We start from the raw sequence: 24,169 nt of genomic DNA, 5'->3' as shown, positions 1-24,169 counted from the left end.
CCTTGGGAAAAAGGGTTTTATTGGAGCAGCAGCAGAGCTGTGGAGGGACAATCCACCAGCCACTTCATTGCCCTCCCACCAGTTTTATTTCCCCTTCTCAGCTTTTTCCTCCCCAGTGTCAACATCTCCTGCTTGTTCTCCTGGTGTGGATAACTGCCTCAACACCTCCTTCTGAGCTGCAGCATCAGGGGCTAATGGGGCTGAAGTGTGTTTACCCTTATGGACTTCATTCAGAGACACCTGGGTGGGGTATGTTTGTCATCCCACCCCTTTGGCCACCCTGACTTGCTGCTGAAGTTGCAATGGGTCCCCTGAAAGTCAGTAGAAAAATGATGTGAAAGCACAGATGGCTGCAAGTGGCAATTTCTTAAACTGCTGCTAGCCTTTACTATGGCTAACCTTCACCAATGACCCCTGCCAGTGCCCCTGGCTGAGGGCATGTACTAATACATTCACTTAAGGATATTGCTGAACCAGATTTAAGGCATTCTAGCTTGCTATGGATGGTTTCATAAAAATACCTTCGGAAAGAGTCATTCACTCCAATCTCTTGGCCCAAGGCAGAACCGACTGTATCCAAACCATCAGGGTTCAAACCCTGATGACCAGCGCTTTATATCCTTCCTAGAGGAACGACCTAAATCTGCTGTGCTGCAATTTTCATCTCACCCCTCATGAATATGGAGAACCCATTCCATGTCTCTTCAGTGATAACTTTTGGTGCGTTTGGAGGCTGTTGTCACACATTTCTACCCTAAACTAGTGCAATTTCATTCTCATCATTGACCTCTCAGCTCACACTTCCAAAGGTGTTGCCTGTGCCTCACTTGACAAGCAATGTCCATTGGGCACTACGCTCCAACTGAGGCCTCACCTTAAATAACATCAGCCTAGGTTTGTCCAGGTGTGATGAATATGCTCCTTGGTTGATCATCCTGACCATTAATGAGGATCTTGAAACATCCTTCCAGCTTGTATGTGAAGCAGGGTTTCCTCCTGATGGTATGTCGTTGGATCTGTGAGCTCCAGGGAATATTTCAGCTGAAATGTGGTTTCCTAGGAAAATGTCACATCAGTGCCAAAAGCTTTAGTAAGTCAATGTACATGGCATCTAATCCATCCACAGGCCTGATTTGTTTGACATCATTTGTCCTTGAAAAACCTGTATATGTTACACCCCTCCCCGTTATCTTCTAAGTATTTACAAACGGTTTCTTGTTATTTTGGGGAGAATTGAAGTTTATGTGATGGATCAGTAATTCCTGAGTTCCTTCTTTTTCTCATTTTTTAAAGTTTCACTTCATAATACAAGAACTGAACCGCTTAAACACAGGATGTATCTTCAGCTCATTTTTACATATGAGCCAAATACCTCCAGTGGAGTTTTACATTTGTCGTTACAGACTTTGGGAAGCCTGGCACAAACTTAAGTATCTGCTTCTTTGAATTCATTCAGACCTTGCAGATGCAACTTATTGACAAACATTTATTCTGAAAGAGAAACAAATAGTAAAGCATAAGGGTTACTAATGTGATACTTTAAAATCACATATAAATTAATAAATATATTACTTCTGAAATGCTCAGAACAAAAGTAAATGTTTCATTTGACCAATCTAAACCACTAAACGTTTATAATGGCAAAATTGGGGTGGGGGAAAAGAGCTTTGCCTCCCTCCTGATGCTTAAAAAGAAGAAAAACAGGTGGCAAAATTATTTGTATGGAAAAGGGAAAGAATTTAGGCCACCCAACAACTTGGCACTGAGATGAAGCCGTTCCTTTTATCTTTTTATGTGTTCTACTAAGCACAATATTTGGGAGCTTTCCAGTTACAGCAAATCAATATGTAAAATTCCTATTTTGGTCAGTTTTCTTCTTGCAGTCTATCACAGTACGTGTTCAAATGAAAATTAAAACAGATCTTCTTTCCAAAAAAAAACGGCTTAATAGAGGAAAGAGAAAGAGACGGACTTATCCCAGTGGAGTTTTTATTGCTTGCACAAGTAAAAGGAAGAAGCAACAAGATGTATGTATGTGAAGTGGTGGAGGAGTATAAATGCAGCCGTGTGGTCATCCTGAATAAGTAAGATGGACTGATGGCCATGGTCCTGGTCTTCTTTGAAGATAAGCTAGAGAATACTGAGCCAAATATTGTTGTCATAGCAAAAAAAATATTAGTTTTCACAAGAGTTGGTGGATGTAGTGCTGAAAACCGCAGAGCATTTTTGTGGCCAAGCCACTGAGGTATATGCTTACTTTTAAGCACGCAGTTTGTCCCATTTATTTCACTTCCAGCACATGCTGAAAGCACATAGTCTCAGTGGGGAACCTTGCAAATTGACAGATTTGAGAAGAGAAATATTTGATGTATAGAGAAAGCATGAAAGTAAGGAAGAGAGATGGCTATGAGAGCAGAGAATGAAGGATGTGTCTGTTTACTTTTCTAAGATGATACATTTTTTCTGACAGTAGCAAATAACAAAGTCTAACTCCACAAATACCAACATTAAGTAAGTAAAACTGATGCTTTTAGTAATTGAGCCAAGTATAACAAGATTAAAGTAATTCTTACTATAATTCCTGTGATTTAAATTCAATTATCTCAGGGATAAATTGCTCCGCAAAGTTTTTCATAGAGTCTATTAACTTACTTAATATGGATTTGAAATTCTGGCATTGCTCTAACATTGTTCCCACACTACTTTCAAGGGATCCCATCAGATGGTTTTTTCACTTTCTAATAAAGAGAGGATGGCACATGACTTACCAGAAAATAAAATACATTTTTGCTACTTTAACCTTGTTTAAGTTGTATTTCTAATTTAAAGAAAGAGTGATAATCCATGAAACAGCCATAGCATGTGGGAGAGCTCCAAATTAACATTGGCTAGACATAGGCAAGCCTAGTTTAGATAAATGAAAAAGTAAAAAAAAAAGGGACATTTCTGTGTATTTTAGATTAATGAAGCTGAAATGTAAAGGGGTGAATATTATAAATACTTTTATTGAAGACTCATGTTAAAAATAATACTTTCTAGAGTTGACCATCATCATCTCATTTACCGTGGAAGTCACACATGAATAACGTTTATCTTTGTTTTTAGGGAAAAATATTTTATTTTCTTACTGAAGATTTGCACAGTTAAAATTTTTATATTATTAGTAGTACTATGAGGTGTAATGAACAAGTATGTATTGCTACTAGGGCTTACAGGTGTAAGTAAGTAGTTTATTAATAGAATTTACCAATCTGCATTACTGCTGCCAAATAAAAGCATATCCAGGCACGTATACTTCTCTCTCCTCCTTGGTATTTTAGGACCAGCCAAATTCTAGAGAATTCTAAAACCTTACTTCACAGGGAGGTGAAGTAACACCTGCCAGGTTTTTCCTACAATAATGGAAATTTCTCATCACTGGATAGAAGAAGAAGTGTACCTGCTAGTGGGTCCTGCCAGCCCTTCGCACAGAGGGTGTGGGACGGTGGGGAGGGTGTGTTTGGCTTCCCTGTTTGCTGGGAGTACGGTACAGCTGGGATGTTGTGCAGGGTGGGAGATAGGTCTGTTTGCTTGTGTCACTGTGAACGGATAGGCTGGGCTGTGAAATACCTGAGGAGCTAATTCTTCCCTCACCAGGCAGGGTGGAGCAAGGCAATGGTCACTAGCAAATACATTTTTGACCGGATGAATGGCAAAAGGGTAAATTAAGGACAAAGTTTGGAGATGCTTTTTTCTTTATGTTTTTCTGCACTTATACAGTGTAGGAACAGTGATACATATATACAACGAACCTTTTTTCCTGTGTGAGGTTTGTGAAACTTAGAGGGGGTTTCATGTTTGTGACCTGTGGGTGAAGCTATGCCAGGAGGAAATGTTTGTGGTTTGAATGGAAAAGTACCAACTTGGTGAACGTAAAAGAGACTGAGCAGCTCCTGGTCAACCAGATTTATTAGGCACCAGTTTCTAAGATGAACGCATCTGAATCCCATGGAAACAAGCAGAGAAGGAATCAGAGACAGGCAGCCTTTAAGTGATAATATTTACAGATGTCATGAAGACCGAGGGGATGGTAAATCATGAAAAGGGCAAATCATTGAAATAAATTATTTGGATTGTCTGGTGAGATAAACATAAGCAAATATATTTCTAAACAGCCAAAGGCAAAGCTGGGCACTTAAAAACAAAGTCTGTAGGAAACACTTATCTTTATGAGGGATTCTTTAGGGGATGCCTTGATTTTGAAAAGGTCTTAGTGGTCATGGTGATTAATCAGCTGTGTAAGATCTACAGCCAGAATCAAATGGTAAATTGGATTTATGAGTAGAACTGGATCTATGAACAGAAGAATTTCTGGTACTTGTAAGTGAGTGATATTGCCTCTGTGCTTGGTACTGAGGTACACGCAGCTGTGGTATGGCATCTGGTGCTGCTGTCCACAGTCCAAGACAGATGATTATTGTTCAGGAAGGGTGCAAGGAAGAGCCTGCAAAGCACCTGAAAGACCACAAAACATTCTTTGTAGTTAAAGACTCAAGGAGTTTGTTCTGATTAACAAGAGAAGTTGAGAGACGACTTAATCAAAGCTTGGAGGCCCCAAAATAGGAAAGAGGTCAAGAGGTTTCTTCACTCTGCATATGAGCTATCAGAAACTCTACCTACTATAAGGTTAAAATTAGAGCTAGAAAAAAAGACAGATTTTAAAGCAAGGATAAGTTTATCATTGGAATAACATACCAAGGTTTGTGGTTCAAAATTTTTAAAAAGACTAGGTGTTGTTTTAAAAGAAGTTCTTATTCAAACTCAGGTGTATCTTACGACTTTCTCTATAGAGAACTAAATAATCATAGAATCGTAGGATCATAAAATGGTTTGGGTTGGAAAGGACCTTAAAGATCATCTAGTTCCAACCCCCCTACCGTGGGCAGGGACACCTTCCACTACACCAGCTTGCTCAAAGCCCCATCCAACCTGGCCTTGAACACTGCCAAGGAGGGGGCAGCCACAACTTCTCTGGGCAACCTGTTCCAGTGTCTCACCACCCTCACAGTCAAGTATTTCTTCCTAATATCTAACCTAAATCTACCACCACTCTATGCAACCACCATTATTCTATGCATGTAAAATCTTCTATAGTATATATAGTATATAATCTCTACTAACTAGATAATCACCAGGGAATCTTCTGAGTTTATAATCATGGAAATATGATACACCCCCTGTGGGTTAGAAAAACTATTTTATCAGAGCAAACAGGGGCATACAAATATCCTCCTCCTGGCCCAAAAGCAGTATTTTTATCATTAGAGGAGGTTTGGGTCACTATAAAAAAACAGAGCATTAAGAATCCTACAGCTGAGGCACGTTTTCTGCATCTTTCATCTTATGCTCCCGGTGACATCCTAGATGGTAATGATTGAAGCTGTCTATTTATTAGGTATGACAGCTTCCACTGATGAGGGTGTTTGTAATTCTAAGCGAAGAGCAGATGCTAAGATGAAATGTCTTTAATTTTCTAACCACAGAGTTGTTGCTTTGGTAGACTACTGAGACAGTGGTTCTGTGATCATTTAATACCAGCTCTATGCGGTCGTACGTCATGTAGCAGTACAAATTTGATCAAAATCAGGCAAGAGCATATGATTCCGTTTTGGTTGGTTTAGCCAGAGCACACAGCAGAGTGTTTACATTCACTTTATAATTTTATGTTGATTTTATGCTGGCTGCAGGAAGACAGCATGAAGTTAGAGTTGCCTAGACAGAGAATACTTGTTCTACATTAGATCTGCTAGGACAAAATTCTCTCTTCAATATATTGTTAACAAATCTGAATCAGTGGAGTGACTCTTTACTAGTATATTGCATTCTTATGATTACAGTGGCTTTGAGATCTGACACTAAGTGCTCCAAAAAACAAATTCATTGTATTTTTAAACCACAGCTTGAGAGCCAAGCTGAACTGAGAGTTAAAACAGTGACACCGAAGTAATCTCATTGTGCCTGCTTTCCAACCACAAATGGTAGTACTGCCAAGCCATGGGACACCTTTGAAATTGCCAGTGATCCCTGAAAAGAAAAAAACAAGCAAACAAAAATCTCCAGCCAAAACAGGAACACTTTCATGAAAATAGCCGGAGGTAAGGATGGTTTACTTTGAACTTCCTGTTTCAAAGTCAAGTTGTGTCTCTTCAGATGTAGGGCATTACTTGGAAGAGGTTAAATTCCCTCATGTTTGACCTACGTCAAGTTCTGAGGTTTGGGAGGGTGTTGTGTGAGCTGGGCATGCCAATTAATTTAAGGATGGTAGTAGTTCTAGTAAATTAATGATCTGCAAGAATGAATAACTTCTTTGTCAACGGGCTGAACAATTTTAGAAACCATAAAGGTGAGTTGGTTGGAGGTTGGGCCACAATGATTACATTATTTTTCAAAGCTGGAAGGATGTACAGTGATGAAGATGCACTTTGAAATTAGCTTGGGAGGGAATAGTCCATAAACCCAGCAATATAGGCATCAGTGTGGTCAGTATAGGAATGAATTCTGGTGAAATGACTTTTAAGGATGAATGCCTTGGACAGTTTGAAATTACAATATCAGAATTTACAATGTAGGTAGCATGAGAAACAAGGACTTCAAGAAGTTTGGACAGATAGTGAGTGCTGTCTTTGTGGTGGAAATCCAGAATGAGAGCACTGATCTTCATGTTGGTAGATGAACCTGGCCCTGCAAAAGCCAGATAGGGTTCCAGCTCATTACTCTACATTTTGAAAATGAATTTTAAAAACATGTTTCAGAGCATGGAACACTCCCAGACAGGGGAGTGTTACCTTCTGATCTGCTGAATTTCATATGGCTTTTTTTATGTGAGTCCACAAAGGCTCGTGTCTTTATGAAGAGGCATTAACCTCCATGTAGCTAGAACAGTTGAATGCCAAGTCCTCAAAGCACAAAATTCACAACGTTACTGGGTAGTTTTTGGAGTATCATTTTGACGACCCCTGAAAGCCCCACCTAATAAAAATACGCAATAAGTCTGATGATGGTCTTTTTCTTCTTTTACTAGGAGGTCCAAGGGCTCCCATTCTCATGTAGTTTCAGAATGCAGAGTCTCTCATATGGTACATAGGATACATCTTGCCTATTTTTTTTTTGGCATATTTTCATCCCACATTGGGAAAACACATAGCTAAAAATACTTCAGGATGCTTTCTGGGGAATACCACCCATGTGTCCCTCAAGAGACTCTTTAACATTCCTTAACCCACATGGTATTTAATGTTTCCAGTGACAGACTGTGCCTCCATAAATAAGCTGCGTAAGTTCCTAATATGAGCTGTGCATTGCACATGGTGGAATCATTGCCTTAAAAGAATGTTGAGGCTACAAAGGGAAGCAGTCATAGAGGTAAGAAATGCCAAAATTAAGGCAGTCTGTGTAAACTCAATATGGTCCTGTTGTACAAATGCCCAGTCTGAGCCAGTCTCTCATTATGGCTTATTTTTTCCTCCGGATTCATTCCAACTACAGGTATTTGCTATTCACCAGATGGGAAACTACTTGGTATTTCTTTATATTCTTCATTTGTAGTAACCCTTCTTAGTGGCTTGACACATTACCTTTTACTTCCTATCCATATGGACTAAAAGTAGAGAAGTCAGTCAGCGTGAACATGGCTTAGCTGATGAACCATATTGACCCTGATCGTCTCTGCATACCTTCCCTCTCTGGTGGCAAGGATGTGTTCAGATCTTCATGGGACACACAAAATAATAACTCATCTGTATTTTAAGGAATATCCCTACTATGTTTCCAAACACTGCCTTTCAAACAAGGCCCTGGTATCCCTAAGAGTGGAAAGCATTATGCAAGCCAAGCCTAGAGATGCTACCAGCAATTTTTCTGCCTCGCATAGCATCACCCTCACAACTGCCATAGGAAAGAAAACTTGATCCATACATCAGTGTCTATTCATGAGCCATACACCTTTGAACTACTGGGTGGAGTTATTTTCTTGGGGGAAGTACAAAATCCTGCTTCCTGATGCAGCAAAGCTCTTCAGTGAGTATCCTTCCTTCCATCATCCTTCTTAGTTTCAGAAAACCAAATCCTATAGCATGGGTCCCAGGGAGAAGGAGAGTTTCCACCAAATGCCAGGTCTGCATTTTTTCCATGAGCAGGCACCTAACAGTACCAGGCTACAGAAAAAAATCCCACCACCCAAACCCTTTGAACAGGGAAGAAAATGCATTGTTTGAGAAATCATTGGAAAACCAGATGTCTAAAGGGGTGCAAAGCATTGCTGCTGCTATTAACGATGCAATGATTAACGGTTCCAAGTATTTGGGATACAGTTAACCCCTTTCATCAACTCATCTAGCTGTATGAACAGAACTTGTAGGATTTGACTTCTTCCTAAAAGCCACACAAATAACCTATTTTGCATTGGGTTACAACAGATTCAGGGACAAACATGACATGGCCATGCAGAACTTTGCAGAACCTTGCAGAACCTTGCAGAACCTTTCTTACAATTAAAACAGGAAAAAAAAACCCTGCTAGGCTAATGGGGAAAAACAAATAGCACCACAGCTCCCAGCAGCCCTCAGGCACTCTGCTCTGGTTGTGGAAATCTTTCTGTTTGGCCTCTGGAAGGGTGAAGGAACCCTTACTCACATCTTTTGAGGGGGTGAAGAAGATAAGCCCTACCAGGCTTCAGTAAGTCCAGTGCCTTAGAGAGACAGGAGGCTTCTGGGAGCATGGAAGGAGAGATGCCAGCTTTGCCTGGAGCCAGCGTTTTCTACCTAATGTTTCTGAATGGGTCTTCAAACAGGGCTGTGCAGAAGCTGTAAGATGATTTTTTTTTTTACCTGTTTTCAGAAGCTGGTTGTTTACTATGAGATCAAACATGTTGCTTACTTGCATCTTGCTCTCTCAGATATGACTCCTTTGAAGTGGACCTGTATAAAATGGTTATCCACATATGTCTGTAGCCTCCACTTTCTTGGGGAGCCTTAGTAATCTGCAGTTACAGGGATAAGATCGGCTCCCTCTGAGATCACAGGCTAAAAGCATGCAGAGCCTGCCTAGTGCTGATATCGATTTTACACGTTGAATCGTTGAAGCTGAGGAAGCTGCAGCTGCCAAAAAAATGGGAACATTTTTAAATTAAGGCACCACATGGACCCAGGAAAATTCTTGCTTAACAAATGAAATGAGGACAAACAGCAAAGGAGAGGTACTTCATTAGTGATTTTATCAGCTAACTTTCCCTCAAGGGTGTATCAAGCTTCCTTTTTTTTTTTGTTTTAATCAACTCTCCTGCTGGGTGTAGAAGGGAGGAGAAGTCCGACACCTCAGTCATCCGTTCAAAGCTGGTTCACGCCATAGTTGTGCATGGGAATAGGAGTTCCATCACACCAGTCCCTGTTTTGCCATAGGAAGGCAGACTTTAGCACTCTTCACTTTCTGTACTTGGGCAGAGTGGCACCTCCTTTCATATTTCCTCCTGCTTCCACGTAACCAGTGGTTTTGAATTCCCAAGGGCAAAGTCTATGCCTGAGCCGGTGAGAGTTGTCACAGGGGACTGGGACTACAATGTAAAAGTGGCCAAGGCATGCAGTTATTCAGCTACATTTATCCCATATGGGAAGGGAAGTGGAAGTAAAGAGGAGAGGTACGTTGGTGGAACTAAGCAGCAGGAAGGAGATGACATTTCAAAGGTGGGAAAATGCAAATGGGAATCTACTGAAGGCTAGTTATAGGGAAGGGAAGACAGAAGCTGAACAGAGGATCATATGTATCCAACAGTCATTGCACTGTCTATACATATGTTAGAGTTGCTGTTGTGCTCTATGTGCCTGTGCATTGCCTTCCCATCAGCAAAGAAGTGAAAAGAGTATATAGGTTTCTTTTTCACATACAGCTTTCTAATTCACTCAACCACACCAATTACATACTCCTTTCCACCTCAAGTAAGCAAGTGGATACAAGAAGACAGAAATAAATGAGAATGTAAGAAAGACACACTCTTTCACACTCTTACAATCGTCAGACTAAATGTATCACTTCTGCAGCTCCATGGAAGGCAATGAAGCTGAAATTAGTTCTTCATGCATGGATTACGGTATGGCATAGTGATTTTTAGGCATCCATAAAATGCAGTATAAATAGTTCATGCTCAGTCCTAAGGCTGAGGTGTTTCATTTGTTTACTTCTGTTAGATCATGGTTATTCTGCAAGCTCAGGGAAATATCTGATTGAAAAATTTAGTAAATGAGAGAACTGTTTGGAAAAAAAAGAGTGGAAAAGAGCTACAGAGTGAAAACATGAAAGTCAAAAAGTACCTCCATTTGAAGAAAGCTGGAAAAATAGTTGAGAAAAATACAGTAGAGGGGTGTAAGCCCAGAAACTACAGGAAAAACAAGCAAAGCTATTATACCCCTTTTGATTTCTTCAAGACAAAAGAAAACTAGAGAGACATGAAAGGCAGTAGAGGCATCATATCAGACAACTTTCTGATGGATAATGGTCAATCCAATCTTGTTATTTTGTGTTCTTTCTTTGGCTATGCCTAGCATCCATCCATTAGATTTTGCTGTACATCACATCCACATCTTGAACACAGCCTCAGATGGACTCAATTCTTACAAAAAGTTCACTGAGGTGGAGGAGAAATGGAAGTCAGCAACCTTTAATATAGAACAGACTCCAGATTCAGGTTGTTTCATAAAAAGTAATCAAAACAAAAAAATTGCAAAAATTCGAAGTAGCAGGATAGAAACATAAACATTGAACACAATAATAACTGATTTAAATTAAATGCAAGTACATAAGGAGGCTAAACCTTTCAGTCACAATCTGTTGCGTTAATGCACAGATACACAGACTAGTGAATTCTGTTGTTTCTGGTTCTTAAGGAATAAATGTCACTTTGTGTCCCCTGACTGCATCTGAAGTCAATAAATCCATCTGCTGCCTTTCACGCATGCAGAATGCATTTTCATCCCCTCCAAGCTATGTTCATTGGCTAGCTCGATATAATTAAACGGCCTGCATGACATATTCAGATCCTTGAATTTAAGCCATTAATTTAAGTATGCATACTGCAGTCTCTCCCAGTTACAGGAGGAAAGGGGAGCACAAATAGCAATAGTCCTAAGGTGTATCCCTTGCCATTATAGGTTGTCAAATGAGATGTTATGATATTTGACAAATAAAAAAAAAAAAGATAGCAGCTAATTTCAACAAGTGCAGTCTATTTTAATTTCTTTTTGTAAAACCCTCTCTCAGTGTTCTTGGTAGTGCCTCTGTGGAGTGAGGGGAGTGTGGAGAATAACGTGTATCTCCTTCCAATAAAATTAATATAACACCTTTATTCAATGGCAATAGGTTAACTTGTGAAAACTCATCATCTTCATGCTACACAATAAAACATTCCTTAATGCAACGCAGTACTGTGTTGTCACCTAGATCACTTAGAAGGAAAATTCCACATAAACTATTTTGTACCATCTGTTGCTTTGCCTAAGCAAGTTTTCCCTTTAGAAGATGATAACCTCTGTGAGATGTTAATTAACATCTTGTTTGGAAAAAGTCTGCATAAACTCTTGCATTGAACCAGTCTTAACATACTAAATTGTTTTTTATTGATCCCCATCTACATATTTCTTTTGACCCAAAGCATATTTTCTCCTTTTTTCAGAGAAGATTGAATTTCATTCCAGTCGGGAGAAATGCAAACCAACCAGCTGTCAATAGAGATTGCCCCATCTTATGAAAGACTAAAATGAAACAGAATTAGCGGTCTTTGATATTGCTCCCACAAGTACTACGGTTGCTTTTCATCAGTTCCTCTGGACATGATTTCTTTTTTTAGAATAACGCCATTGCTAAGGTACGAACACAACTCCACTCCTGACTTGCTGAATCCATAACTTATGTTTTATATCAGGTTGTTTGGCACAGAAGTAGAATGAAAACCCTTTGGAAGAGAGAATGTTTTTAAGAGAAAAAGTGCTTTTCTCAATCAGAAGAATAAAAGCAATCTAGATACATTTGTGCTGCATGACTTAAGTTTTGTCTCGTTGTTCACATTTTTGGCTAGATCTGACATATCCCCCACAAGAAACTGTGGATCTCAAGGGAGAGAAGAAGGGAAGAGACTGCAACCTATTATTCACCTGGATGTTACAAAAATATCTTTCATGTGTCAAGTGGTACGATGTAGGTGGTATGATTTGGCATTACCGTGCACTGCTACTCATCTATCACCACACTTTTTAAAACTATCCCTGTCATTGGTATGCTGTCTACACACAAAGTGATTGCACTTTTTACTTTGCTGCAAAAAAAAAAAGATTTCAAAATACTAGAAGCAGCTCAGAACAGGACTGACTAATCTTTACTAAAATTTATATATAAATATACATATAAAATGTGATTTCCAAGTTTTTATTTTATAGGCATTTATAGAAAGAGAGGTTTCTATTTTATGGTTTATTATATTAACCAAAATAATGAGTTTGCAAATCTTTGCAACAAGGATTTAAAGCAAACCCCTTCAGTAACATGGAACCGAATTCTGAGGTTTAAATTAGATTATTAGCAGAACTGACTATTTTACAATCTACTTGGGACAGCACTAGGTAAAAAGCTTTCATCTCACTTTGTCTTTCCATGACGGATGTAGCAATATGGGCTCTGGTTACTTGGGCAACTGATCAACAACTTCACCTTGGCCGTAAATGCAATGCTGGGAAGAGATTAAGAAAAGGGAACATGAAGGAGAGAGCTAATTTGAATAGGAAAAGAATAATGCCTAGGATCATGAGCAGGTAAGCAGTTCTAGTTGTTTGTAAGTAGAAGAAAAAGGACCCAATTCTTACAACATAATCATATAAAGTTAGGTGGCATTTAAAGAAGAGGTGCCGAGAATTTCAGAGCCCTTAGCCATCAAGTCTTACCGAAAATTAGAGAATCTAATTATAAAGAGGATGAAGAATGAAGGGAGTATTTTGTACAAAATACACATGCAGATATTATCCTCTTCTGGCAGTAGGGAAACCTTGAACTTGAGAAGGTCTAGGTTGCTTATCTGGGGCACACCTTACTATTGTGAATATACATAGTATTTATTCTAAAACTACTTGATAGCACTGGACTAAAACCTGGTTTTTTCCACCTTATAATAGTGACTGTATGATTCAAAGACTGGATACACATACATTATATATTTACCTTGAATATTATCAAAATTACATAGATTAGGGCTACAATTCTATTTCCGTTTGTCATTCTATTTTGTCTCCAGTCCACAAAGTCTGGATTTTTTTTAACTGTTTTTCATCAGCAAAGTCCATGGGAAACTGCTTTTTACCTTGGACCGTAGAGAGCCTTTTACCAGGAGGGCACAGAGATGTGATCCTAGGAAGAACCAGGTCCATGTGAATCCAAGTCTCCAACACTCTCACACACTTCTGGGGAGACAATGATAGGAAACAAGTCAATGGCTAGAAGTAGTGCGGGGTGCAGTCTTTAAACCAAAAGCTCACAGAGTAAGTGTGAACATGTGCATATTCTATGAGGCATCTGATCTGGTACCTCTTGGCAAGGTAACTGAGAATTTAGAACAATCAAAAATTAAGATAACAATCAGTGGTTTAAAAATCCACTAATTGAAAGGTGCCTTATTATCATTAAAGGGTTCCTTCATTAGGTCCTAAGGGGATTTGCTCTTATTCTGCAGTATTATATTATCATCAGTAATTCCAAAGCAAACAAACATACTATATTATAAGTCTTTCCAGATGACACAAGGTTTGCAGGAATGGGAAATAATGGAGAATACAGGTGACCAAGCCCTCTCAATCATTTGATAAGCTAACTATGAAAGCTTTAGGGCAGCCACATACAAAACAATACTTTGAAGAACAAAGCAAAGCATCTCAGGTCATGGAAAGCTAGAGACTGAACATACGCTCTCAGCCTGAATCCTCTTAGTAAGGGTGGAGACAATCTTTACTGTATAATAGGAAACTGTATTATCTCCAACATCGGTGCAACTGTCACTATAATATAGTGGCCAGCCTTGACACTGGCCTGGACACTGTAAGTGTCCAGTAAAGGGTCACAAAAAAAAGGATCAAAAGGTTACAATGCTTACAAAATAATCTGAATAATTGTTCCACACATCTAAGTTAGGCCTTAATTTCTGATCACTGGAATTTCTTGCACCTTTCTCTGTTGGAAGAAAGACTCCTCTGTAACTAAATCACTGTTCCATGTAAGGGGAATTAGAAATCGTGATTGAGCTAAGTCAAACTTTTGCTTAGGCAAGCTAAGAAGATTGAGCCCACTGTTTTATTTTACTGCAATGCCTATTTTTTAATCTCTTGATCAGTCTAGGCTCCTGCTATATGCTCTTAGTTTTTGTGGAAGGTAGAAGGGTTGCAGGGCTCTTTTCTGAGATTTGTGTTTTGGCTATAGTTAATGCCAAAGCATCACCTTGTGTCCTGAGCGAGGAGGAAAACTGTGACAAAAAGGTGAGGCCCATTGCTGAAAACACTGCTTATGTGTTTCTTTCCACTCTTATTAATCCAATTATTTCAGTGGGTGTGCTCTCAGACACGGTCAGACATCTGACTCCAGACTAAGGATTATTCTGTGAAGGTTTATGCGCAAATTTGACTTCATGCACTGGAAGTCCAGAGATGAGATGTGCCTGCCAAGTGACACCAAGCAAATGTTGGAGTTCTTTAAGCCCAAACTTCCCATTGTCTCTCTGCAGAAACTAGAATGCAATTGCAAATACTGGTATTAACTTCAAAAAACTTGCAATATCTCCAGGTGAGCTTTGTCCCTTTTGTGAAGATTAGTTATGATGTTTTTCTTGATTTTTTTTCCCCCAAACTAAGCACTGAGGGCAAAACTCACTCCTTTGAGGAACCCAAAGGATGGAGTTGACTTCTGCTCATCTCCTGTTCTGAAGCTGAGGAAACTTCAGTGCATGGACACAAAGCATTGTCAGTTGAGAGCTCATCTGCAGGATCATCTCCTTTTTAACTCTGCTAATTCTATGACCGAAATAAGGACAACAAGGTCTATTTTTGGTTTTAAATGTAATTTATTATGTAATTGTTGCTCAGTAAATGAGTTTACGTGGGACACAACAATACAGAATTTCAACCTTACTTTAAAATCTGTCTTACAAATCAGTGTCGTGTTGCTACTGGTTTAAGATCAGTGCTGTCAAATATTAACAAAATACAGGAAATATGTCCTTCTTTTTCAGGAAATGCTTGTGTCATTGAGTCAGTAAAACTGTTTCAGCTTAAGAGAATCAGATTTAAATACTACTTACAGACATGCCTAGCATCTTATAACAGCAATAGATATCACTTGTATATTAAGTGTTTGCTTAAATTCAGAAGCTATCAGATGAACTAACTCTGTGTTAGTTTTTCTCTTCCTGTGTATAACATAACAGCTTGATGAAGCACTTGCTATTAAAACATTTCTGAAAATATTTCCAGGAAATGTACTTTCTGTACAATATACCAATTTTGGGTCTTGTGCAATATTGCACCTAATATATGTATCTTCTTTACATATTACATGTATGTATTCATTGATAGCTGAAAGAAGGAAAATGGAGAAAACTGTGCTCCTTTTTCAACGGGGATAAACACCACTATTTCATTTCCACCAACAGAATTGATGTTATTTGGTTTTGAATCTTAAACCACTTTATTTTAAATTTAAATTTATTTAAATTTAAGTGAAAATATATGTGGTATCACTAAACTGATTAAACTTCTGATCATAACCCTATGCCTCAACTTTTACGCTCTTTTCCTGTCTTGTAACAGAAGACAGGTTACAAGATACAGGCTGGATTCCTCATTACAACTCAGCTTTGCTGAAGGGAAGAGGTTAATGGGAATGTCACACTTTTAGTTCCCATCTAAAGGATTATTCTGGTCCCACTTCCCACTGCCAGCATTCAGCCCATTTATGCCTAGAAAACTATGAGAAAAAGAAATAAAGAACAACAATGCTGAATCTACGGCAGCCAGGGAGCTCCAGCCACTTTTTGGTGACTGCTGCAATCATCTTTACTGCCCCAGCAGGTGTATTCCATACCTAACCTATAATATTTTATCTCCTTCTCTTGTTTTGTAGAACCTCAACAGTAAATTTCCAAACAATACTTCCCGCTTGCTTCTGTCATTTTGCTTCTCTCTCTTCCAGTTTATTTCACATATTCTGACATGATCCAAGAAAACAACAGATGGCAACTTCATCCAAGTGGGTGTTATCCACGAGGGACTACAAAACAAGAGCTTGTTTTCCAATAACTTCCTGCCTTTCAGGTTAAAAGTTTCAGAACCTAGTGCAATTCTCTAATGTGAGTCTCAAAAGCGAGTTAGGATAGAGTGGTTGGCTTAGGCAGGGAAAGATGTGCTGTTGGCTTCAGTAAGCTGGGATTGAGATCTGCCTTCAAACAACATTTTGAATCTATTGAACCTCTATTGACTAGATTTGGATGTGGGATTTCTAATGTACAATGCATGAGTAGCAAGGATAATACAATCCAGCAGGAGAAACAGAGGTAGTATACAAAAAAAGTAGGAGAATAAGAAGTTGGGTGGTTATGTGGGAAATATCATCTGTTAAAAAACAGTTGGCAGATTAAAAGGCTTAGGAGAGAAGCAATAGAGGAAAGGAAGAATGAAGGAGAGAAGGAACGAAGGAGGAAAGGGGAATGGGACAGCGAGGGGAAGGAGTAAAGAGAGAAGGAAGGAAGGAGAGAAGGACAGGTATAAAACATAGGAGGGCATATGTAGTCACGCAGTGGTTTTGCCAAACTCCTTCTGAGCACAGTTCCAATTCTTCAAAACTTTAGGGCTTCCAGTTGTGCCAGAAAAACCCAATGAAAATAAATGCTGCAAAAGAGTTACAAACAATGAGACAGATTTTTATTAGATTTCCTTGGGTAGAAGTGGAACAATACCTGGATCTGGTCCTGACAAGAAAGTAAGGAAAAGGTTTCCTTTTGTTCCTCAACAAAAAATATCCTTTTGATCAGCGAAGAAAAAGGATTGCAAATACTTTGGGCTACATATGGTAATTACCTATCAAATGGGGAAGTACATATATGAAGCATGAGAAAATTTAGCTCAGGTCACAGATGAAGTTTTAGCTTTTTCTTCTTTTCCTAGGCCAGCTCAGCCTACAGCTTAATGAGTACAGCAGGCTACAACTAATATAATTAATAGCTGTTACTGAAGAAAGGGGGTACACATTATTAAAATAGTGTCAGAACACATAAAAAATACTGAGAATATAAAAGCAAAAGTAGGGGATGATCTTTAATTCTGGGATAAAGAGGGACACAACTGAACTAGAATACAGGACATATCTATTGACATCACTGAAGAGGTTTCAAAAGGCATACAAAAAGGAGCAATTCAAATCAGATAAAGACCTTAGTAGTTAGTGGGCTTTGTCTCACCTGCCTTTGGGTGTCTGAAGTAACCCCTTCAGACCTGAGCTAGTGAGGCATAGTTCCCATTAGAAAGAAACAGATGTTTCAAGAGAACTATTCGTCTGAACACAGATACCTACCTTAGGTAAAGATGAATTGCCCTTTCAGGGTGTCTGTTTTTCTTCTCTGACTATAAGGTAGACCTTCTGTTGACTGCTCAAACTTAGATGACCAATTTCTATTTGCTCAGGTCAGAGCAATTCAAGGCGACCCAGGACATAAACTGTCACCAACTAAAGCATCAAGAACTTTGTTGAGATGAGGAAGACTTTTGTACTAGGTCTTGAAGGACTGTGGTGGGTTGACCCTAGCCAACAGCCAAACACCCACACAGATGCTTGCTTACCCCGCCCCTCACATGAGACAGGGAACGAGCAAGCATCTGTGTGGGTACTCGCTGTTGGCCGGGGTCAATCTACCACAACTTTATGTGTTGGTCAGTCTGGTAATAAAATATTTTATTTTGCCTGTTTGTCAGGAAAACTTTGTATGTTGATTGATTTTGTTGAATTAAAAGATTGCTAAATAATTGTTTACAAACCCCTGAAGCTATAAAAGCAGTCTGAAATAATGCTATCTTTAAACATATTTTGCACTACGCATTCCTTCTGTCAAGTAGGAATCAAGTAGGAATCTAAATCATGGCTCTTTCACATGGACTTGTTAATAATGAGAATCTTTCCAGTACCAAGAAATAGGGTTTGTGAAATATAGATGTCATATTTTTAGCAGCAACATTTTGCCTGAGCTAACATACTTAGCAAGAAATTAAAATTAAAATCTAGATTTCCTGATACTGACAAGGAAGTAAGAGAAGTAAGAATGCTGAGTAAATTACTCATTAAAAAAAACAACAGGGATTACTGTGTTTAATTGTACACACTCCTCCTGTTTTTTCCACTTCATTTTTTTGGTGATTTCAGTGCAATGGTTCCTTCAGTTTGTCTCCCTCTAGTGGACTACCCCTTCTGTGTGTCAGCAGAGTATTTAATCTTGAATTTTTCTTTGTTTTTCACTTGTACTGCGCGGCTACAATGTTATTATGATAACTGAATAATCTATAGACAGCAATGCCTCTAATCCATCCCTGATGACTGCATCTTGACAGGCCACACCTGGAGTACTGTGTCCAGTTCTGGTCCCCCCAGTTCAAGAAAGACAAGGAACTACTGGAGAAAGTCCAGCGAAGGGCTACAAAGATGATCAGAGGACTGGAGCATCTCTCGTATGAGGAGAGGCTGAGAGAGCTGGGTCTGTTTAGCCTGGAGAAGACAAGACTGAGAGGGGATCTTATCAATACTTCCAAATACCTTAGGGGCAGGTGTCAAGAGGATGGGTCCAGACTCTTTTCAGTGGTACCCAGCAACACGACAAGGGGCAACGGGCACAAACTGAAACATGGGAAGTTCCATCTGAATATGAGGAAAAACTTCTTCACTTTGAGGGTGACAGAGCACTGGAACAGGCTGCCCAGGGAGGCTGTGGAGTCTCCGTCTCTGGAGATATTCAAAACCTGCCTGGACGTGACCCTGTGCAACGTGCTGTAGGTGAACCTGCTTTGGCAGGGGGTTGGATTAGATGATCTCCAGAGGTCCCTTCCAACCCTAACCATTCTATGATTCTGTGATCTTTCAAGCTTATATTTGTTCCTATTGCCCCAGGTATCAGCTGTCTGGGCTACAATTCATGCAAAGTATTCTCTATTCTCTTCTCACTTTAAAGAAATATAATTATACTGTATTGTATTTTTTTTCTGTCTCCCGAAACAGTTCAGGGACTGGCTCAGAATGCAGGTCTGGGTAAAGCAGCCTTTTCAGTGGTCTAAATTAGGACCTGGTGAAACAAAGTAAACCTAGGCACAGCGAAATCATGTCACAAATATGGAATACCTTTTCTAAGCATCCAGCAAGTATAATCTTTCAGCAACATAAGACATATTCTAGTGCTTGACAGATAAAAGATAACATGGCCTACTCTATTTATTTTTCAAAGGATCCCTTGGTAATTTAGGGAAAAAATACATTTAATTATAACAAACATAGAATCTGTCTTGGGCTTATTTGTATTAGCTGTATGATGATCTTAAGAGTTTCTGTGGTGGATCAGAGCCCTTCTGTGTTTAACACCTATAAACCACAACAAAAAGGCTATTTCCTGCCGCAAAGACCTTATGCCACAAAAGGCAGGGCAGCCAAAGAAGTGGACTCAGCAAGCAGGAGGTGGGAATGGAAGGAGGTAATAAGAACTGACAGCGGTTGCTGAATATTATTAGTATTAGCATAGGCTGCCAAATGTCTTTGTGACTGCAGTATTTTGTAGGCAGAGGAAAGGTGTCAGGTTTACAAATGCGGACCTGAAGAAGGAAAAGCTCACGACCACTGGTACTGCTATGTCCAAAGGGGCACACCTCTTCCAGAGCACAAGTGTTTTCCTGTGAAGACATTCAAATTGTACTGTTGATTTTCTTGCCTTTCATGCTCATTCCAGATGGCACTGCTGTTCAAGTAGGACATTAAATAGACTCTGTTGTAATTAAGCAATTAGCTGCACAATTAAATCTGAAGTTAGATAAATGCTGTGAGCTGCACTCCGTAACTGCCTATGAAGTGACACCCAGGTTGGTTGTTCCCTGTTCACTGGACTCACACCTTCTCTTCTTCAAATCCCTTCTAGTACTGATGGGAATAATAATTAAGAACGATAACAATAAAGCTCAGTGTTAAGTTCCTCCATACTGAGTTACTGAGCCAGCAGCTTTTACTTGGGTGCGTTGCCTCACATGGCAGTGAGCTGATTCATCTTGCACCAGCTCAGAGAGTGGAGAGAGGAGCTCATAGCTATCCCCACTCCCCTTAGTATGTCTACCTAGGAAGGGATTTCAGGTGTTTATTTAGCATGATAAATACTGTAAGAGGGCATTAATACCTTCCCCTTGTTACCTACTGTACCACCTGCTTCCATACCACACAACATAACAGTGGTTGGGCTGTCAGCCACTCTCTGTGCAATATAAATGAAGGCGAAGCACACTCAAGTCTTACAAAAAAAAATCCTCCATCCCATGAACTCCTTTATTGTTCTGCATGGATCAATTCTGCTAACACCTACCCACTTGAATAACTGTACTCATTCTTTGAAATCAAAGTGTGACTGACTAGTTGCATGCAAACTGGGTTAAGCCCTTAAATTCTGAGCTTTTGAAGACAAAACTGCATCTGACGTGCTTTGCAGTGCTCTTGAACTACTTCAGCGTACTATGAAGTAAGAAAATAAAAGCAGAAATGAAGGCAAGGCTTTTAAGATGTCCTTAAATTGACCTTCAGACAAAACCAATGCTGAACACTGAGAAAGGAATTGTGAATGAAGAATAGTGTCCCAAGTGTAAACGAAATCTCCACAATCCCATTTAAGCATTCTTAGAACATTAATCCATTTAAGACATTAGGACAGCAAAGGGCCGTTGTTCAGGACAGCAAGTGAAAGTCGAGATGGACTGGGTTACTCCTTTCAACACAGAGAGATACCATATTTCAAAACTGAAAATATATTCAGAGGAATTTGAGATCTTTTATTATATAAGAGGCTCCATTGGGGGCTTTAAACGTATTTATTTTAAAAAAGCAAAAACCCTACAGCCTCTCGTAAAAGAAAGAAAAAACATCCACCTCCTAATGTATGAGCTAAACATGCACTGCATTACTTTAATCTCCTCATAATTACCATTTTCACATTTCTTTCACTTGTCATAAAATGGGATCTTCCCAGACAGATTTTCACATTTCTTTCACTTGTCATAAAATGGGATCTTCCCAGACAGACTGTCTGATAAAATTATATAGTTAGCTACAGTACATCAAAGAGAGCAGGTGAAAGTAAGTTGCATATTCACACACACTGAAATTCTGGTTGACCTAAAAAAGAAAGAAGTTTTTGTATCTCCTGCCTCTTCTTTTGGAATCTATCTTCACTTAGTGCAGTTAATGTTTCTAATTTTCAATTTGAACTGTTTCATCTGAACATAACGAAGCAGCAAAATAGCTGAAACAACAATCAGATTGTATAAGGTTTGTCTTTGTCTAGTTTGTAAAAGACAATGCTGCTCTACTGAAAACACTAAGAGAATTCTAATCAAGTCAGTGTTTCCCTGGAGGACCTGTGTTAAATAGTCTTGTCCTGAGAAAGTAAAGATTGTACTTCACTTCAGATACGGACTTTATGAGAGATGAATATCAAACATTTTCAAGGTCTTTTCTTTTAGAAAGAAAATCTCATCATGGCCTCATGACAGCTGCTTTGGTTTCTTTTTATTTCTTAAATATTTTTTAGGTCATTCTTTAAATATAGATTTAATCAATTTCCAGTTTAAAATTCCCAGAAAAAAATAATCTCATTCATTCTAATTTATATTAAACACAAGAGATTATATCAATGCAACTCCCCGTGAGCTTTCAAATCTCAGACCAGGTCATTTAGAGCTATTTTAACTCTGCACTTCGGTGCATGCATAGCCTGTGAAGGTTTTTGTTTGGTATTCATGCAATGCTAATGCAGTCATGATGTCCAGGCCATATGCCTCTTCCCACAGACAAGAGCACAGAAGGCACAGTTTTGTATATATTATTTACATTGAGAAGGTCAAGGGGTCAGGCTGCTAATTATGAACTCTCCTGTTAGACAGATCCAGAACATATGCCAGCAGGGGATTCAGTGGCAGCTCCCTTAAGCAAGGATTTAGGCTATTAGTGTCTAAATGGAACAGTTGGGTGCTCACCTGTCTTCGTTCTGGGCTAAATCTTTCACCATCTGTGAAAGATTTCACAGCTCTACCTCGTGGCCAGCCCGGCAGGTTGATGTTTTTTTGTGAAAGTAATGCCTACAGAGAGTTCAAAGGTTCAGGAATGAGGCAATAAGTATTTTCATCTTTTGGGATTGTGTAAGTCCCACAAATGGCCTCAGGCCCTACTGAACTAATGTTGCAAGTTCTGCAGCTAGAGTAAAGTTTTGTTCGTTAACAGCAAACACGAGTTTATGAGATATTGCCTCACAGTTTATTGAAATGTAAATAACCTTTGTGACACAAGGAATTAGCCTGCGCTTAACAGGAAGGACACTGAATTATAAGGGGGTAAGATTAATCCTGTCTTCAGGAACTTTGGCATTTTACTGATGATGTTGTTTCACCAGCACATGCTGCCAGTGACCCTTTAGAGATTATTCTGTGCAATATTCTGTAGACAGCAAAATGCAATCCATGAAGACAGAAACGTTAGGAAAAGACAAGGTGTTTATAACTTAAGAAAAAAGGAAACCTACCATTTCAACATGAAAAATAATAAAAGATTTCAGGTAATCTTTGATCAGATATTTTGCTTAGCTCTTAATATAACAGCTCTACTAACATTTTGTGGCTGCCTTTAAGTTGCGGCTGAGTCTGGAAAAGCTTCAGGGTATGGGCACATGGGACTGGGATGGAACTACCACATTTTACCCAGATACTACCCATCCACTCTACTAACCAGCTTTGTGTACAGTACAGCCCACCCCATTTATAAAGTAAAAAACTAAATATGAACCAGTGAAGTTTATTTAGCAGACTTTTTACATCAGTGTTGGGGTAGGTGAAGAGCATACAAGAGTCGTTTTAGAGGATCATGACAACCATGAAGGACACAGGGAAGGACACCAGAAATCTTTGCCAATGGGCATATGTTTGATGCAAGTACAGCTCAATCAAATAAGCCACAAATTAGCTCATACCGTACACTGGTGATTAATTTGTATAAGAAATAGCATGGCCAGCAGGACCAGGGCAGTGATCGTCCCCCTGTACTCGGCATTGGTGGGGCCACACCTCGAATACTATGTTCAGTTTTGGGCTCTTCACTACAAGAAAGACATTGAGGTGCTGGAGCAAGTCCAAAGAAGGGCAATGAAGCTGGTGAAGGGTCTAGAGCACAACTCTTATGAGGAGCAGCTGAGGGAACTGGGGTTGTTTAGTCTGGAGAAAAGGAGGCTGAGGGGAGACCTTATCGGCTCTCTACAACTACCTGAAAGGAGGTTGTAGCCAGGTGGGTGTTGGTCTCTTCTCCCAAGTAACAAGCAATAGGACGAGAGGAAATGGCCTCAAGTTGCGCCAGGGGAGGTTTAGATTACATATTAGGAAAAATTTCTTCACCGAAACAGTTGTCAAGCAGTGGAACAGGCTGCCCAGGGAAGTGGTGGAGTCACCACCCCTGTAGGTATTTGAAAGACATGTAGATGTGGTGCTTAGGGACATGGTTTAGTGGTGGACTTGGCAGTTAGGTTAGCGTTTGGACTCGATGATCTTAAAGGTCTTTTCCAACCTAAATGATTCTATGATTCTAAAACACACATTCCTGAGTTCCTCAAATTGAAGTAGTCACTGCCCAGGTGCTGACCTCTTCAGCAGGAGGAACAGGATCTCAATGCGTGAATTTTCTCTCTCTCTCTTCATGAAGGGGTCATTGTCTTTTCTAGTGTTAATGTTATGCTACATGTTCTCTAACTCCATTAGCTCCTACGTGCACATTGTTAATGCACACTAGGCTTTATCAGGCTATGAATATCTGTGAAGCCAATGAAATCACAGTTTCTGATCATCTCACT

General features: G+C 39.4%; 1 long non-coding RNA gene across 1 annotated transcript in view; it reads right to left on the bottom strand.

Moving 5' to 3' along the window:
- LOC137673331 (uncharacterized) overlaps positions 1-24,169 on the bottom strand; it is a 30,054-nt gene continuing 5,885 nt past the window's right edge. Inside the window, exons 2-3 of the long non-coding RNA XR_011049718.1 lie at positions 13,373-13,472; positions 1-1,491 (exon numbers count right to left, since the gene is read on the bottom strand). This is a non-coding gene — a long non-coding RNA (uncharacterized lncRNA). The remainder of the gene's footprint in view (positions 1,492-13,372; positions 13,473-24,169) is intronic.

Source organism: Nyctibius grandis, chromosome 2 (assembly GCF_013368605.1).
Source record: "Nyctibius grandis isolate bNycGra1 chromosome 2, bNycGra1.pri, whole genome shotgun sequence".
Lineage (NCBI taxonomy): Eukaryota > Metazoa > Chordata > Aves > Nyctibiiformes > Nyctibiidae > Nyctibius > Nyctibius grandis.
This window is presented reverse-complemented; position numbering and strand designations above follow the sequence as displayed.